A 19,485-nucleotide genomic window follows, 5' to 3' on the forward strand; every position below is an offset into this window, starting at 1 on the left:
TAGGGCTTCCCAACTATAGAAGTTGCACTCATTTAGATGTCCTGTGAACACTGCAATGATCATTCTCTAGTAAATGTTTTATAAAATTGCATCTTTATACTTCATCATAAGTTTACATTACTTTTGCAAATATCCACTGAGAAAAAATGTTCCCAGCTAACAATCCATTATACATACTACATAAATAAGCATTTAATGATGCTCTAAAAAAAAGTTTACCAATGACTTTTGCTTGCTGGAAATTAAAATTTTAAGGTTTTTCATCCCTTTAATCAAATCTTTTGAATCAAGGTACAAACGAAAGTAGCATAATAGGAAAGATAAATCTTACCGGTAACACTAAAAGATAGGTTAAATAAATATAAAATAGTCAAGTGCAAATCCTTCAAATGTAACATCCAAATTTTCAAACCATTTTTTTATTTTTTATTTTTAATTAACTAAAAAGATTGTTCATAAAAACCCATATCAAGAAAATCTCAAGTATCAAAATACAAACCGTCATAAAAATATCAGAGTGTCCTATAATATCCGAAATCAGAACTATAAGTGAATGTGTACAATCAAGCCTTCGCCTTTTTCACAATCATTAGAAGTACCTAAAACACATTTAATCAACAACTGTAAGCACGACGCTTAATGAGTTCCCGAAAATATCACATACAACACAATACAAATAGCAGCTCCTAGAGACTACTTGAAGTCTCATTAGGCAAACAACATGCCCTGTGGGTTATCAACAACACGAGAGACTACCCGGAGTCTCGGTTGACAAACAACACATCTTGTGGGTTATCAGTAACCGTGGAGACTACCCGTAGTCTCAATACACATAGTAACACATATCATAGTAACAATAAATAAAACCTAATTTGTAACACTTGGAAAATTAAAAGTTTCATATTTAAGACCTAATCTAAATAGTTTGAAAATTTGTCCTTAAGGCTAGTAAGCGGGGTGTACATGGTGGTACGCTTAGCGTACTATCCTGATGCATGATCGTGCCTTCGGACACGTACGCAGGACGTACACTTATATATACAGGGCATACGCATAGATAAGTGAAACCCTAATTTTAGGGTGTTGCACACTATTTAAATGTTATGATAGCCTCACCAGGTCATTTTTAGACAGCCTCCATCCCTTCTTGTCTAGAAAATCGAACCTTAAGTGAGATCTTGAGAGTTTGAGACTAAAAGTCTGATTTTTGGTGCATTGTGAAGGATTAGAAGAAGTGAACCATTAGGAGTTGTGCTTGGAGCTTGATGATATGAGATTAGCTCTTCATCTGTTGTCCATGTGAGGTAAAAAGCTTCCATATTGCTAATCCATAATGTTAGATCTAGTTTGGTGCAATTTTATGCTTTTTGAGTCCATGGTTTGGTTGTTGAGCCTCTTGATTCACTCCAATAGTGTTTGATGGTAGATCTAGGGTCCTTTAGGTCCCTTTGTTCATAAAAATACAAGATTTGTGGCATTTGTGCTCTCATGCACGAGTTAAGTCATTTGTTAAGCTCTTTTGATCTCTAAGAGCCTCATTAAGCCGTGTATGCTCATAAAGTCGGCAACTTTAACCACCTTAAGAAAGTCAGATATGAGTTAGAGTTGAAGTCTGAATCGATTAAGACCTAAAAAGTAAAGGTTGGATAATAGGGTGGAGTACGCTGGGCATACAAGAAAGTACGCTGTGAGTACAAGTCGTTAAGTGAGTACACTGAGCCTACGAGCTAAGTACAGCCTGCATACTCAGCAGTGGGCTTTAGTTTTGTGGGCTCTTTGGTTTTGAGCCTTGGTGGACTTTAGTTGAGTTAGGCTTTACTGGGCCATCAAAATTCTATTGTTCGGCTGTTAATATTATATTAGACTCTTAGTTGTAGGCCCATGAAGGGGATTTGGGCCTAATTTGGAAAATTGGGCCATATTGGGCTTTGAGTGATTATTATGGAAAATGGGCCTTTGAACATTTGGATTGGGCTTTGCCCTTGAGACCAAGTTAGGGAAAGGGTAAAAAGGTCTTTTACCCTAATTTGGATTCTTAGTGTGGGTCGGGATCTTGATTATTTATTGGATGATTATTTTGTGATTGACAACGCGGGGATTTTATGTAACACCCGTTTATTTATTAGTTAAATAAATAAATTAATGAAAAAATGGTAGTCCTAAAATAAATAATTATGTATGAAAGGATGGTCTCGGGGAGCTAATTGTAAAGATTTTAGAAGATGGGGATTGTTTGGTAAAAGATGGGACTTAATTTGAAAGGGGTTTTTGAGTTCAGGGTTTAAATAGTAACTATGGGGGTTTATTTTGAAAGAAAAGGGAATTGAGGGACTAAAGATGGTATTATGGAAAGTAGCTAAGGGGACTGGGTATATAAACCCGTCACCCATTCTTGAACCCTAAACCTAATCGTTTCTTCACCAGCCGCCATCCTTATTACCCCTTAGATGGCGCCGCTACACCTCCCATCAACCGAATGGTGTGCCACCGGAGATGTTTCCACCCTGATAAGTGCCGACGAACCCGAAGCATGCCAAAGACCGATTGACTGCCTCGTAGCCATGGTTGGAGTCGCGAGCGAACTGCCAAGCAACCTCAACTGTCGCCGCCGGTGGGTGTAATGATCAACGAGGTCGTAATCTCGCTTTCCTCCGGTGCCACCATCGTTGATGAGGTTACCAATCAACCGCCACAGCCGTTGTAACTATTCTAAATCGTTGCTATTCTTCTTCTTCTTCTTCATCTTCTCGCCGGCCGTCTAGTGGGTGGAGGGACTCATGGCGTTTCCTATTATCACCGGTGAGTGATGGTTTAGTTCAAGGCTCGTGTGCGATGTGGGTGCGCTGTGGGGGAAGTCCTGTCGAGTTGGGTCATGGAGAACCACCATGGCAACCGGCCATGGTGGCTGTCATCGCAATATGCCGCCTGTTTTCTGTGTTGTTGCCATCGCCACCCACCACAGGTGGATGCTGGGTTTATGTGTCCGAGCAAAAGGATGTGGGGGCGTGATTCTGCTTCAAGATCCGTGTAGTTTGCGTGTCTACTTGACTGAGAAACAAAAGAGATCACCATTACCACCGTGAGGTGGTGGCTGCCATCCCAAAAGCTGTTGTTGTCGCTGATGTGAGCCACCAGGTGGGTGGCTGGGGTGCATCTCGCAATCTGAAGCATGTATGTGTGTTGTGTATGGTGTTTGTTTGGCCGGAAAATCGAGTATAACCACCATGTGCCGCCGCCGGCCGCCATTAGGTTGTTGTCTATATGTGATTGTAATAGTGTGTGTGTGTGTGTTTATTTGAGATTTAGCATTGTAAAGTGTAATTACAAATTGGAATAATGAAAAGAAACTCAAACCTCCACCGTAGGGTGGTGGCTGCCGCCTCCTGCCACCACCGGCTACCGTGTCGGGTGGCGGTGTGCTTGTCTTGTGAGTTAACTTGATTGGGGATGCTTGAAACCCTAATGGGCCTTGTCAACCTAATGGGCCCAATAAAACCCAAATTGGCTTGATGACATTCTAGTGGGCTTGATAGGCCCAATAAAGCCTTAATGGACCTAAAAGCCCAACAAATTGAGAAATGGACCAATATTTGGGTTGGAAAAGCCATAATGCCAATAAAACCATAATTTGTTGAAATTGCTTGGGACACACACGAGAATTAATTATTAAATCTAAAATAATAATTAATAATCATTGGCAAACTAGCGTAAGGCATAATGGATTTAATGGATTAAGTCCTTAATTGGTTAAGAAAGAAACACTGAACCTTAATCATCATTTCATGTGAAAAATCTAATTTGGGATTATGGGCTTGGACTTATCGAGATCCACATTTGGGCCATTGGAATGGAATTGTGTGATTAAGCCCAATCACACCATAGGACTTATTTTGAAGAATGATGGACTTAATGGATTAAGTCCTTAAAGGAATAATTCCTTAATGGGTGAAGTAGGAAACTTAACCCTAATCGGCATTTTATGTGAAACCCTAACTGTTGGAATAGTGTCTAAGGCTACAACTATATTAGGCAAGTATTTGATCCGGTTGTGCATGGTCCTTTTGGGTTTCCTTCACCATAGCAACTTGATGGATGATTTGTTAAGAGAGAGTAAATAATATATGGTTATTTGATTAATATAAGTCATAGATTAATTGGAATTAATTTGGTGACTTAAAGAGATTAATTAAATAAAGGGGTATAAACTGTCAATTGTTTGATAGTTAAACTTTAGACTATAAATCCATTGGGATATGCTTTGGACGAATTCTATGAGATATAGGATAGCTAAAATCGTCCAAAGGCTTATCTATGGAATGGATTTGGATAGCCTTAAGAGAAGATTATCCAATTAGGGTTTAGGTTGTAACCCTTAAGGAGTCTACAAGTATAAATAGACCCTAGGGGTGAGGGAATTCGACACACCATCAAAAGTAGAGATACTCTGGCCGAATTCCTCCCCTCTCCTCTCTCCTAAATCATCTTGCTTGCTATTGGTGTTTGTAAGCCATTAGAGGAGTGACATTTGTGACTCTAGAAGCTCCAAGACAACAAGATCAACAAGGAATCCAAAGGTATGATTCTAGATCTATTTCAATGTTGTTATTTAACCTAATTAGCCATTAGAAGTCTTGGATTCAAAGCATGTTTAATTAGAAAGCCTAGATCCAAGCATTAGGGTTTTGCATGCGCACATAGGAAAGTTCTTATGGCTAAAACCCATCAGTGGTATCAGAGCCGAGCTTGGTTTTCTTTAAATTGTTGCTTGATTAACTGAAACAAACCTGCAAAATTCGATTTTGGGTTTATGAGTCATGGACTCGGCGAGTTCCAAAGTGGACTCGGCGAGTAGGCCTGTACTCGGCGAGTCCGGGCGTCTGGATTAGGCAAAACCGGGATTTTTTCATGTTTATCTTATGGAAACTTACCTTAATCATGTTAGATCAACCCTAATCCATTTTTTTGATATATATAACTATAATCTTGATCTAATTAAAGATATTTATCATCTAATAAAATATTTAATTTCCTTATGTGATAAATGATTAATTATTTTGATAATTATCTTAAAAGAAATCTTGGATAAATCAAATAAAGATAATTAGGATATTAATTGTTAATTGGAATTATTTGTTATTTGATCCTTCATGTTTTAAATGTTTAAAACCTACCCTAAAGTTTTGAAATTTATATTTGTGATTAAAAGTTTTAATTTAGACAACTTAAATTTCAAACCCTAGATTTTAAAAGGTTTTAAAATACAACCCTATACTAATATGATATTACTAGAATAATATATATATGTATAACTAAATGCTAGTCTTACCGTTAGTAGGCCTCATTCACGAAGCCGATCTATAAGGTGGGTATAAGGTTGCGGCCTATAAAATGGCGCTTAATGGGTGTACACTCACACCCACCGCTTGCTTGATTGGTGGAGGGTCGTTAGCCGAACGGGTAGGATAGGGCAACCTCATCTTCTCATTAAAAGTATAATAAGAAATACAAAGTAACTACACGTTTTAAAAATTTCCCAATCTTAGTTACTTTTGGAAAAGTGAATTGATGCAATCCCATGAAATTACACTTTGCACCTTGCTAAGAAGTTAGTGGAGCGTGTGTGGTTTACCGGCACACTAATTGGTTCTAAGCGAAGGTGGCAAAGGGTGATTCATTGTTTATCATAGTTCTATGGAGCGTGTGTGGTTTACCGGCACATCGAATAGGTGATCGTTACAATGAAGGCACCATGTGAATTTGCATGGTAATTCACACCCGCTTTGTGATCCTCGGCATCCCAGTCACAAACGAGAGGGGCATATCGAGATTTAAACATGCCATTGAATAGTTTCAATGAATCTCATCCGAACCTAGGAATTCTCAAAAACACTTAGGACTAATAGTTTAAGTTTTGTAATGGAGAATCAGTGAATCGTCATTCACTTACCTTCAATTTATTTGCATGTTAGATTACGGCATCCCTTTTCTAGTATGTAAATGTTATTGTTGGATCCTAGCCCTAATTTTCTTATTGGGTGATAATTAGGGATTATTATTCTAATCTATCTTTGTCCTTTTTCTAATTGAAGATGTCGAACGCAAACAACGCTGCTTCTAGTTCTTTCATGTTGATGAGCCTTTGCCAAAAGGTCACCTTCGATGGAACAAACTTTAGCGAATGGATAAGATACATTCGCACCATTGCTCGCTATGAGGATAAAGAGTATGTTCTCGATGAGAAGCTCGAGAAAATCAACCCCGAAGTTGCTACTCCCGAAGAAATCACCGCCTTTGAAACTCATGAGCAAGATGCAACGAAGGTACATTGCATCATGATCGCCACCATGAACTCTGAATTCCAAAAGTCCTACGAGGACATGTATCCATACGAGATGCATCAAGACTTGTTGGAGAGATACCACCAAAACGCAAGACAAGAGCGTTATGAGATTTTCACTAACATGATCTCCGCTAAGATGGGTCATGGAGAATCTCTTACCGTGCACCTGCAAAAGATGCAAAGGTATGTCGACCGCCTTCGCAAGTTAAATGTTGACTTCGGTGAAGACTTGGCGATCGATATGGTGCTTCACTCTTTGCCTCTGATGTACAACCAATTTAGGATGACCTACCACATGAACAAAGAAGAGGTCACCCTAAGCAAACTCCAAGGTCTCTTGAGGGTCACTGAGAGCAACTTCAAGGACAAGTCTGTTGCACCTACTCCCAATCCGTCTGCTGCTCCTGTCTTGGCTATTGGTCAAGGGAAGGGAAAGAAGAGGAAAGCTTCATCGAATAACTATCGCAAGGTGAAAGCCCGAGATGGTGCCTCTTCTAGTGGGACGAAAGTTAATCCCGCTAAGCCCTGCTCCAACCCAAAGGAGGCAGAGTGCCACCACTGCCACAAGATATGACATTGGAAGAGAAGCTGCCCGGATTACCTGCAAGCGATCAAAGAAGGAAAGATCAAGCCATCTTTCGCAGGTATATACACAATCAAATCTAATGATTCTAATCATGCTATTTCTTGGGTTCTTGATACCGGTTGTGGTTATCACATTTGTTCTAATGTGCAGGGACTAAGAAGAAGTAGGGATGTAGAGCAAGGAAGGATCAATCTAATCATGGGGAACAGAAGATCGTCGCCTGTGACCAAGATTGGAGTGTATTCTTTAGTGCTTAGGAATAGTTTGGTTTTAGATTTGAACAATTGTTGCTATTCGCCAGAAATGGCTAGAAACATCATTTCATTTCATGGTTTATATAGACAAGGATTTAGATTTTCTTTTAATAATGATAATGGTTCTATTTTGGCTTATCTAAATGGTGTCTTTTACTTTGAAGCTATACCATGTAATGGAATATATGAAACTGTTATGATTGTTGATAACTTAGGAAATGATGTTTTGAATATTGATTCTTCCACTAGTATGGATAAAGCATCCTTGTGGCATTGTCGTCTTGGACATGTCAACAAGAAACGCATAGCACAACTCCAAAAGGATGGAGTGTTGGAGTCATTCGACCTTAGGGAAGATGACACATGCGAGTCTTTTTGACTTGGAAAGATGACTAAGTCACCCTTCACAAGTACTTGTGAAAGGGGTGAGGGGCTATTGGACCTAATACATACCGATGTATGTGGACCCTTTAGATCAACCACGAAGGATGGGAACCGCTTCTATGTGACTTTTACCGATGACTATAGTAGATATGGGTATATCTACTTAATCAAGCAAAAGTCAGACACCTTTGAAAAGTTCAAAGAGTTCAAGAATGAAGTGGAGAATCAATTGGGTAGGAAAATCAAGATGCTTCAATCCGATCGAGGAGGAGAGTACCTAAGTCTTGAATTCCACGATTATCTCAAGGAGTGTGGAATAGTTTCGCAATTGACGCCTCCTAGGACACCGCAGTTGAATGGTGTGGCAGAAAGGCGTAATCGAACCTTATTGGATATGGTTCGCTCTATGATGAGTCGTGCTTCACTACCTATCTTCTTTTGGGGGTATGCCTTAGAGACTGCCGCCCATATCCTTAACCGAGTCCCTACTAAGAAGGTTGCCAAAACACCTCACGAGATGTGGACAGGGAAAGCTCCCTCGTTGGCACATATCAAGGTTTGGGGTTGCGAGGTTTTCGTAAGACGAGATACTCACGACAAGCTTGAACCTCGAAGTGAACGATGTATTTTCATCGGCTACCCGCAAACATCCTTTGGATATCTCTTCTATAGACCGAAAGACAATGTTGTCTTTGTTGCGAGGAGAGGAGTTTTCCGAGAGCGAGAACTCATAAGCCAAGGAGACAGTGGGAGGCAAATCGAACTTGAAGAGATTCAAGAGTCGATAGATGAAGGAACCTCTACCGCTGGCATTCAACCCAAGGAGGAAACTCCGGTTGAACCGATTGACGAATCCTTACCTCTTAGACGTTCCGATAGAGTTAGAGTTCATCCCCAGTTTTATGGTTTTCATATTACTACCGAAGGGGACACGTATATTAGTGATGGTACACTAGTAAATCTTGATGAACCTAATAGCTATAAGGAAGCCATGGCAGGCCTGGAGTCTGCGAAATGGAAAGAGGCAATGGATAGCGAGATCCAATCCATGTACGATAACCAAGTTTGGAATTTGGTTGATTATGTGCCCGAACGTAAGACCGTTGGGTGCAAATGGATCTTCAAAAAGAAGACCGACGTGGATGGGAACGTACACACATATAAGGCGCGATTGGTCGCGAAGGGCTTTACTCAAACTCCCGGAGTTGACTATGATGAGACCTTCTCACCAGTTGCGAAGATTAAATCTATTAGAGTGATGCTAGCAATTGCCGCATTTCATGATTATGAGATTTGGCAAATGGATGTCAAGATTGCTTTCCTTAACGGAAAGTTGGCTGAGGATGTTTACATGGCTCAGCCAGAGGGGTTTGTGGATCCGAAGCATCCGAATAGAGTGTGTAAGCTTGAGAAGTCCATTTATGGACTTAAGCAAGCGTCTCGCAGATGGAATCTTTGCTTCGATGAGAAAGTCAAAGAGTTTGGATTTGTACGAAGCAAAGACAAATCTTGTGTATATGTCAAAGCCAGTGGGAGTATAGTAAGCTTCCTCGTTCTATATGTCGATGACATATTACTCATAGGAAACAACATCCCGACTTTGCAGGAAGTTAAGTCCTGGCTCCGGAAGTGCTTTGCTATGAAGGACCTCGGAGAGGCTTCTTACATTTTGGGAATAAGGATAGTAAGAGAAAGAAGTAAGAAACTAATTGGACTTAGTCAGAATACTTACTTAGAGAAGGTACTAAAACGTTTTAGTATGGAAAACTCAAAGAAGGGAGAATTACCGATACAAGGAAATGCCAAGTTGAGTAAGACTCAAAGTCCGAGTACCGAAGCTGAGATAGCAGAAATGAGCCGAGTACCATACGCTTCCGCAGTTGGCTCAATCATGTACGCTATGACTTGTACTCGCCCTGATGTAGCCTTCACTTTGAGCATGGTTAGCAGATATCAAGGGAACCCTGGCAAAGCACATTGGATTGCGGTGAAGAACATCCTTAAGTACCTTCGGAGGACGAAGGAATGGTTCTTAGTCCTCGGAGGGAGTGATGACTTGAAGGTGCAAGGGTATAGTGACGCCAGCTTTCAGACTGACAGGGACAACTACCGTTCGCAGTCGGGCTGGGTCTTTACCCTAAATGGAGGAGCAGTGACATGGAAGAGTTCCAAGCAGGAAACCGTAGCTGATTCAACGTGCGAATCAGAGTACATTGCAGCGAGCGAAGCGTCGAAGGAGGCAATATGGCTAAAGAACTTCATTGGTGATCTTGGAGTTGTGCCGGCCATAAAGGAGCCCATGGAGATTTTCTGTGATAACGAAGGTGCGGTTGCCTTGACCAAGGAACCGAGGGATCATGGTAGATCTCGACATATCGATAGAAAATATCACTTCATTAGACATCGTGTAGAAGAAGGACAACTCGTAGTGAAGAGGATATCATCAGAAGATAACCCAGCAGATCCGCTTACGAAGGGACTGAGTAGGGTTAAGCACTTGCAGCATGCTAGGAGTATTGAGCTGAAGGATGATATTAGTATAGATTAAATAGTATTAGAAACGTATAATAGATAAATGTAATTAACATTTGATGATTAAATAAAGGAGTTTTATTTATAAGTAAAGTTACTATCATATGTTAATAGTTTAACTATTGTTTCACTTTGCATGTTTTGACTTCCAGAATAATTGAGTTTATTAGGAATAATCGAATTATTCAAATGGTCCACAATCGTTCATATGTTGGGAGTAGATATGAATGAAGATTGTCATGAATTGGTGTGTAGAATGTCTAAATGGTGTTAGACATAGCAAGGGTTGCTGCAACGTTCATGAGTGCTTATGAACTGGTTTTGAGCATTGGAATAGACCCACGCTTGCTGGAATCACTTTATGGAATACGATATAAAAGGTGATCGCAAGACGATAATATCATATAGTCTTAAAACCTAGATATATGATTTATTATTTGTTAATTGATTTTGCATTGATAATGCGAAAACGCATCAGTAACTTGGTGTTGTAAAACGCATTGTTGTGTATAGTTGGTTAATGGATAAGTAAATGCATATAAGTCGAAGTTTATCTGTAAATTTTATCCTAAGAGGGTAGAAGAGATATCTTGGCCACTCGATGATTTGATTTGAGTTATGTGCCGGGCTCGGTCAGAACTGAATTGATGTGTTTGATTAAGTTCTATGTCAAATAAATCAAAGATCGAGAAATCTAAATGCTTGACTAACCATTCCATAGTATTGTTAGCATGATATCTAACAGAGGACTGTACGATCCCTTATCTAAAGGACAAGATTGATTAAATCAGAGTTGACAACGTCTTTGAGAGCTACGATTGTAAACCGAATTGTACTTGTATAGTTACTAGACTTATCCAAGTGGGAGACTGTTGGAATAGTGTCTAAGGCTGCAACTATATTAGGCAAGTATTTGATCCGGTTGTGCATGGTCCTTTTGGGTTGCCTTCACCATAGCAACTTGATGGATGATTTGTTAAGATAGAGTAAATAATATATGGTTATTTGATTAATATAAGTCATAGATTAATTGGAATTAATTTGGTGACTTAAAGAGATTAATTAAATAAAGGGGTATAAACTGTCAATTGTTTGATAATTAAACTTTAGACTATAAATCCATTGGGATATGATTTGGACGAATTCTATGAGATATAGGATAGCTAAAATCGTCCAAAGGCTTATCTATGGAATGGATTTGGATAGCCTTAAGAGAAGATTATCCAATTAGGGTTTAGGTTGTAACCCTTAAGGAGTCTACAAGTATAAATAGACCCTAGGGGTGAGGGAATTCGACACACCATCAAAAGTAGAGATACTCTAGCCGAATTCCTCCCCTCTCCTCTCTCCTAAATCATCTTGCTTGCTATTGGTGTTTGTAAGCCATTAGAGGAGTGACATTTGTGACTCTAGAAGCTCCAAGACAACAAGATCAACAAGGAATCCAAAGGTATGATTCTAGATCTATTTCAATGTTGTTATTTAACCTAATTAGCCATTAGAAGTCTTGGATTCAAAGCATGTTTAATTAGAAAGCCTAGATCCAAGCATTAGGGTTTTGCATGCGCACATAGGAAAGTTCTTATGGCTAAAACCCATCACTAACTTCACTTGGGTTTATTGTTGGGCCTTTCTATTGGGCCTTAATGATTGGATTATTAATGGGCAATCCAAGAATAATTATATGGGCTAAAATAATTTAATAAGCCTAGGGTAAGTCCCATGTAAGGGGTTGGACCCAATTTGGAAAATTGGGCCATAAATGGACCATAGTTGGACCTTAATGATTGTATTATGTTGGGTCATATGACCACATATAGGCCTGGGCCCAATTTGGAAAATTGGGCCATATGTTGGGCTTTGATTCCTAGTTCTCTTTGGGCCTATGGTTTGGGCCTTGGGCTTGAATAAAGCCAATCTTAGGGTAATGTAGTAATTATCCAAGTATGTATTTATGGTTATGTGTTGGGACCCAATTATTAATTGGGTGTTATTTTGGTGTTGACAGTTTGGGAATCCGTCATCCAGCAGCTGGGGTTGAGTCTGCGGGACTTCAGCAAGTGTGGGATTGTGTCTTCGGGACTTCAGCAATGTAAGGTGAGTTACCTTCTTGTAGCGGTGGGTCTAAGCCCACAATGTCGGCCCACTAGTAAGAGATGTATGATAGATGATTGTCTTTGTGATATCATCTAGGTTTGCTACTACCTGATATGTTATATGCTAGCATGATATGTTTTATGTGATAGTAGTAGGGTTCAGTTGTTTGGACCAAAGGGTAGTCAGACACCCCAAATACGTCTGACAGTATAGTATGTGATGATATGTTGCATGCTGGCTTGTTATGTTTTATGCGATAGAGGTAGTAGGAGGGGACTAGTCCCCGAGGTTTGGTTGTTAGGACCAAAGGGTAGTTCAGACATCCCAGATATGTCTGATAATATGTTTATGTTATGTTATATGTGATAGTAGTAGTAGGGGGTGAAATAGTCCCCGAGGTTCAGTTGTTAGGACCGAAGGGTAGTCAGCACCCTAGAATGGCTCGACATTGGTAGTCAGCACCCCAGAATGGCTTGACACAGGTAGGTCGGTACCCCAGAAAGGTCGTACCAGGTACGTCGGGCACCCCAGCAATGCCTGAAAACATATGTATGTTATGTGATTATATGGTATGTGGTATGATGGGGGAACTCACTAAGCTTCGTGCTTACGATTTTCAGTTTTCGTTTGAGGTACTTCGTGTTTAAAGGAAAGGAGCCAGCTTGATCGCAGCACATCACACTATGGTTTTCCGCACATGAGATCTTTGGGATTACACTCTGATGTTATTTTATGATAACACGTTTGATTATTTCTACTTTGGTTTTGACATGACATGATATTACGGATGTTTTATTACACTGTTGGTTTTATGATGACCTATTTAAAAATGAAATTTTTGGCCTGTATTTTGAGATGTTACAAGTTGGTATCAGAGCCTTGGTTTGAGGGATTCGGACATACTCTCGGGTGTGTCTGAACTCAAACTAAGGGCTTGGTATGAAATTTTTTAAAAGTAAAACCACTTTATAAAAAGGAGTTTGAAAGGAATCTGAAAAGAGAAAGGAACTTTGAGAAGAAAAAAGTGTGTGATGCGTGCAATCAGCCGAGCTCAAGTAAGTTTTCCCCAAGATACCCATACATGCTATGATATGTTATGTTACGATATGATTATGAGAATTGCATGCTAGATTAGGGCTAACGATCTAGGAGGATGCCTTATCTACCTATTATATGTGCTTGTAGACTTGCATGCTAGTACTGATCAGTCAGTGATAGGATAGCTTGTTTAGGTTATGCCTGATTATATGAGCCTTTTAATTGCATGTACAGATTCCTGGTTAGAGGATAAAATGATTTGATTGGAATATGATGGTTAGATTTTCCATTGTCTGAATGCTGCTTGCTTTGTGCTTTGTGGGACTCTTAGTAATGTGAGTTAGCTATTAAGTGAATATGCTAAGTCACATGTGGCACAGGCTGGATAATCTCAAAGTGATAGATTTGACCCTATTGCGCAGCTCTCGTTTGAGTCTAACCATTATAGGGATGAGTCTATTACTTGAAGGATTATCTGATCTCTGTTGCATGTGGCTATATTCATGAGGTAGCTAGTTGACATTACTGGGAATCTTTCGGCAGCTGAGGACTGGGTAAGTTTGGGAACCTAGGGAAGCCTAGGATACATTTTAAGTGAGTTAGTAGTGAGGCTCAGTTAGACTTGGGTGTATCAGTTGAGGAAGTGGCTTGGAGGATCCGAGACGATTGCTGAGGAAAGTATGAATAGGTCTGGAAGGTAGTATTGGGCCCGTACTACTGAAAACACAAGATCCATACTCGAATCAATGAGAGTCTTGGAGAATATAAGAAGCTTCAAGGAAGAGTTTATGACCCAATTTGGGGACAAAGGATGTTCCAGTTGTTGCAGCTTAGCCATTGGCAAGCGAGCTAGTGCACGTGACATGGTGTCAGACCCTGAAGGATATGATTTCCAAGAGTTGCAAATGCGAGATTGATTTGGAGCACCTTGGAAAGAGAGGTGTGCTAGGTGCGTATAGTAGAGGGTCCCGGGAAGAGACCCATGACTTTTTAACATCAGGTGAGAGGCCACCAGGGTCTGAGTCGGTGCAACGTGTATGAGAAGGTACACAAGGGAGTTTGTCACTCCAAGGGTTTAGGTTGCTAAAGGGTAGCAGGATTGGTCATATCAGCAGAACGTGACCAATATTTCCCCAGACGTTGCGAGTATGTCATCTTCTATTGCTACTAGATGGATGTTGGGGGATGCATATCGCGTTGGAATTATAAGTGACTTTGGATAAGTCAGACCTCGGGTCGGTTTTTCAGCTAGTGTTTGGGTTATCAGGGATCATATATGCCATCCAGCATGTCGAAAGGTCCTTGATGAACCCAAAGAGGGATGCATCTTGCAGAGTGAGTTCCGCGCATGCCGTTATCATTCCGGATCTTTGTCGGGATCTATGTAGGAGTATTATTTAGAGGATACTCGATCATGGTTGGAGTGATTGTTCTCCAATGAAGTCAGCGTTTAGAGGTTCTATCATTGTTCAAGTATGGTCGGGAATTGTTTATGGATGAACTTTGGAGTTCAAGGCACTACCATTGCTAGGATGGAACTGGTGACAGGAAGAGGGTAGTGTCAGTCGCAGATGTTAGATGCATAAGTGGTTGGTCGTCGCATGTTCAGGATAATTGTGTTTTCGCATGGGCTGTGTTTGATTAGAGTTCAGTGGTACTGCAAGATTGGAAATGATAACGAGGATTCATCAGCTAGAGTGAAGATTAGGGTCTTCAATTGGTAGCATTTTGGATGGACTGAGGAGTCAGATTGGATCAGAGTCCAAGAGTACTCATCGAGATTTTCGAGGATGGGAGATCTCAAGGTTTAATCGGCGATTAAACGCTAGCATTGGCAGGCACAGGTTGTCATCAGTGGAATATTAGAAAGCTAGAACGATTAGAAATCCTTCAATTCTCATGTAATGTGAAGACTTAGTCGAGTCTAAGTGGGGGAGAGATTTTTATAAAGTTCTCCAACTGTGAGTTCCAGTTGCGCAAGGTGCAATCTCTTGGCCACCTTGTCAACCAGAAGGGTGTCCTAGTTGATTTGGCCAAGATAGAGGCCGTGATGCAGTGGGAGATTCTGAGGTCTCCATCTGAGATTCGGAATTCCATGGGTATAGTGGGTTATTACCGGAGATTTACACGGGACTTCTTCGAGAATGAGGTCCCTTTGAACCGATTGACCAAGAAGTCGGTGGCCTTTCGTTGGGGGCCTGGGCAGCAGGCACCCTACGAGGCTCTCAGACAGCGGTTGTACGAGGCACCAATTCTCACCCTGCTAGAGGGTGTAGATGATTTTGTGGTTTATGGTGACGCTCTGATCACGGGCATGGGTACGATACTGATACAATGGGGTCAGATGATAGTAGGTTTCAGGAATCAGGTTAGAGTTCTGGTTAGGACTCAAGTGTAGTGGTGTGTTAGGTCGAGTGTATGTTCGACCTGGTTTGGAAAGTTTTGTAAGACTACGGGGGTAGCTGTAGCATTCACTAGCAGTCAGATAGTGTGGGAAGTGTTGTAAGACTACGGGGGTAGCTGTAGCATTCACCAGTAGTCAGATAGTATGGGAAGTGTTGTAAGACTATGGGGGTAACCGTAGCATTCACTAGCATTCAGTTAGCACGAAAAGTGTTGTAAGTCTGCGGGTGTAGCCGTAGCATTCACTAGCAGCAGATAGTGTTAGGGTGTTGTAAGTCTGCGGGTGTAGCCGTAGCATTCACCAGGTTGGCAGATAGTGTTAGAGTGTTGTAAGTCTACAGGTGTAGTCGTAGCATTCAGTAGCAGCTAGATAGTGATAAAGTGTTGTGAGACTGCGGGTGTAGCCACAACATTCACAAGGTTAGTAGAGAGTGTGAGCGCATTGTTAGGACGTAGAAGGAATAGTCGTACCCACCAGTTCGGGTGTAGCGGTAAGGATAAGGAAATCCATGGATTGGATTTCGGAATTACCCAGATGGATTGGATCTGGTTGATCCAGTGATAGGACTGTAGGAGTGCCACTACAGTTATGGGATCGGGAAAGAAATGGACTGTATAAGAAGTCATGTGAGATAAGGCTACCATTGGTCAAGTAGCAATCACTTTTAGTCTTGGATTTGATGATGACAGGATTCGACGCAAGGACCCGATCGGTTAGACCCAAAAGTTGTTTGAGCCATTGTGGCATGATAACTAGTGCAACTAGTTCCAGGGAAGTATTTCATTCAGGAGTTGTGCGAGGCGACTAAGTGGGAGTCCTTTAGCTCCACAACTGGGCTGGAACCCGACAAATTCAGATGATTAACGGATAAATTGAGACCAGGAAGGTCTCGATAGATTATGAAAAGCAGCTATGTAGCAGCATATTGCTTCCGATAGTTCAGTGTTTAAGCAGTTTTAGCAATGGGCAGTGTTAGCAATTGTGTTTTAGGTTGCGAGTATGGACGTAATAGCTAGATGATCTGAGGAGTGACAAGTCACTCAAACCGAGAGTATCATAGCCTTGGCCAAGTGTGACATCCCCAAAATCACGGCCACAAAAGACCGATTTTGTTTATGCTTTATAAAAATCAGAGTTCTTCTTTTAATAAAAATGTTGCGGAATTCGTTCCCAGAAAAACACGATAAATACGTTATTAAAACATTTTCGAAGAAACGTATTTTATTCATTTTAAAACGTTTGGGATGTCATCGTCAATACAGGAACAAAAGCATAAACAGAACTTACATTTATTTACACTAGTGATCTACATCTCTTTGATCTCTCAGGGTAATGTGACTTCATATGAACACCTGTGATATAAATAAACTGAGTGGGTCAGGTTGGGAAACCTGGTGAGTACATAGGGATTTCAATCCCACAATGTTATACCATATATATAGTTTAAAATTCACAAAATATACAATTTCACCATACATATATATAAACAACTCTTATCCCACCCCGTTGATCCTCGCAATGAGGCTATCCATACTCTTGGACCTAAGATTAGTCGTTTTACCTACGCCATACTCCCGGATCAGAAATGAACGAATTTACCAAATCCATACTCTCGGACTAGGGACGAATGACTAATCCATACTCTCGGATTAATGATGAATGATTATGCCTAATCCATACTCTCGGACTAGGGACAATGACTAATCCATACTCTCGGATTAATAACGAATGATTATGCCTAATCCATATTCTTGGACTAGAAACAATGACTATGTCTAATCCATACTCCCGGATAAGTGACATATACTAACTTCTATTCTCTGAGTTTAACTCACTTGTACTCGTAAGAATATACTACCCAATATTCCTCATTTTTAATTTAGGTCTACTCTTTATCCTAAATTATCAAATATAATCAGGTATGTTCTTTAACACGAATTTCAAGCAACATCAATTAACTCGCACATAAACATATAATTAATACTTCAATCAATACTTGTATTAAAATCATGTTCATGAAAGGGTCTATGCACTCACTTGAAAGGTGGTGACTCAGCACTCGGACAGCGCTTCGATACTCTCAAAACAATTTCCTTCGATAAAACCTAGTATCAATACCACTAGGGTTTAGTCTAACGATAACCGTGACTAATTAATAGTCTAGCTATTATTATTATTATATAAGCGTTAAATAACACTCAATATAACTCATAATAATAGCCCAAATAATTATTTTAAGGACCTAATAACATTCCTATATTAAAACATAAGCTAAACTAAAGATAGGATAGGTACAACTCACTTACAGCGGGTTTTTCTCGAAAACCGGGCTTCGCTGGAGCAGCATTCCCGAGCTGAAAGGCTCTTTTCTCGGGACTCTGGGAGCCTCGGGGCTTCCTTCGGGTGCTAGGGGGTTTACCTAGGCTTTTAGGGGGGTTAGGGAGCTTAGAGAGAGAGTTTAGAGAGAGAAAGAAGAGGGGTGAGGGGTGAGGAAATGAGGGAACCCGACACCTCTATTTATAGGGGTGGAATCTGATGGACTCGCCGAGTAGGGGGGACCTACTTGCCGAGTTGGTCCATGTGGTGGCCTTCTGGTGGTGCCACGTGTCCAATTCTGGTGGTGCCACGTCACCCCCTATCGTGTATCAGCCCCCAAACTTAGAAAAATCATAACTTTCGCATACGAGCTCCGTTTTCGACGTTCTTTATATCCACGCGTAGGTAAAATCGAGATCTACAACTTTTGTTTAGACTCCATCGGCTAATTCTCGACCGATCTCAAATTTAACAGAAGGAGGCGTTTAGACTGTTAAATGACCGCGAAGAGTTCATAACTCCTTCATACGGACTCCGTTTTCGTCTGTCTTTTTACCGTTGAGTTCCTATTAATGAGATCTTCAACTATCATTTAGGTCACGTAAGCCAAAAACCGCTCGAACTAAAATTCGAGTTTCAGGCCGTGCACTGCTAAGCCGAATCTTAGAAAAATCATAACTTCTTCATACGAAGTCAGATTTGGGCGTTCTTTTTATCGATGTTCTTAGTTTAACATATTCTACGACTTTTGTTTGGATTGCTAAGGCTAAAAAATCTTCTATCATAAATTCACTATTTACGTCTCCCGGTGCCGTGCTGGTTTTGCCGTAAAACTTCGGCAGGCCATAACTTCTTCGTTATAACTCGGATTTTGGCGTTCTTTATATGTACGGAAACCTTGTGACATATTCTACAACTTGGTTAAGACTATTTATTCTAAATAATCTTTTGTCGAAAAGTCATTTTTGACCCCTATTGCCTCTAAATTGACTAGCCCGGATCTGCAGGCGTTACACCAAGTATTAGTGGTCTGCGAGGATAATTGGGCCTATGAACTTGTTTTATAATGGGAACCACAGGTTATCAGAAGTTGAGTAGTTAGTTGAGGGATAAACAGACTAGATCCAACGATAAAGATTCAGTATGAGTGGTCTGTTAGGGATTCAGACCATCTCGAGACATCAGATTTCAGAGAAAATGCATGTGATCTTGCTGTGAGGAATTTGTTCATATGATGATATTAGGGTTGTAAGAGGATTGGTCATGGATACCCTGGGAAGGCTAGGGCATGCCCAGGTTGGGGATCAAGTTACTAGAAGTGGTTTGGCATATAAGAAATAGTAAGGAGTGATTTCGAGGAGGAAATCTAATTTAAGTGTGAGACAGTTGTAACACCCGTTTATTTATTAGTTAAATAAATAAATTAATGAATAAATGGTGGTCCTAAAATAAATAATTATGTATGAAAGGTTGGTCTCGAGGAGCTAATTGTAAAAATTTTAGAAGATGGGGATTGTTTGGTAAAAGATGGGAC

The sequence above is a fragment of the Lactuca saligna genome, chromosome 6 (assembly GCF_052625555.1).
Source record: "Lactuca saligna cultivar CGN05327 chromosome 6, ASM5262555v1, whole genome shotgun sequence".
Taxonomy (NCBI): Eukaryota; Viridiplantae; Streptophyta; class Magnoliopsida; order Asterales; family Asteraceae; genus Lactuca; species Lactuca saligna.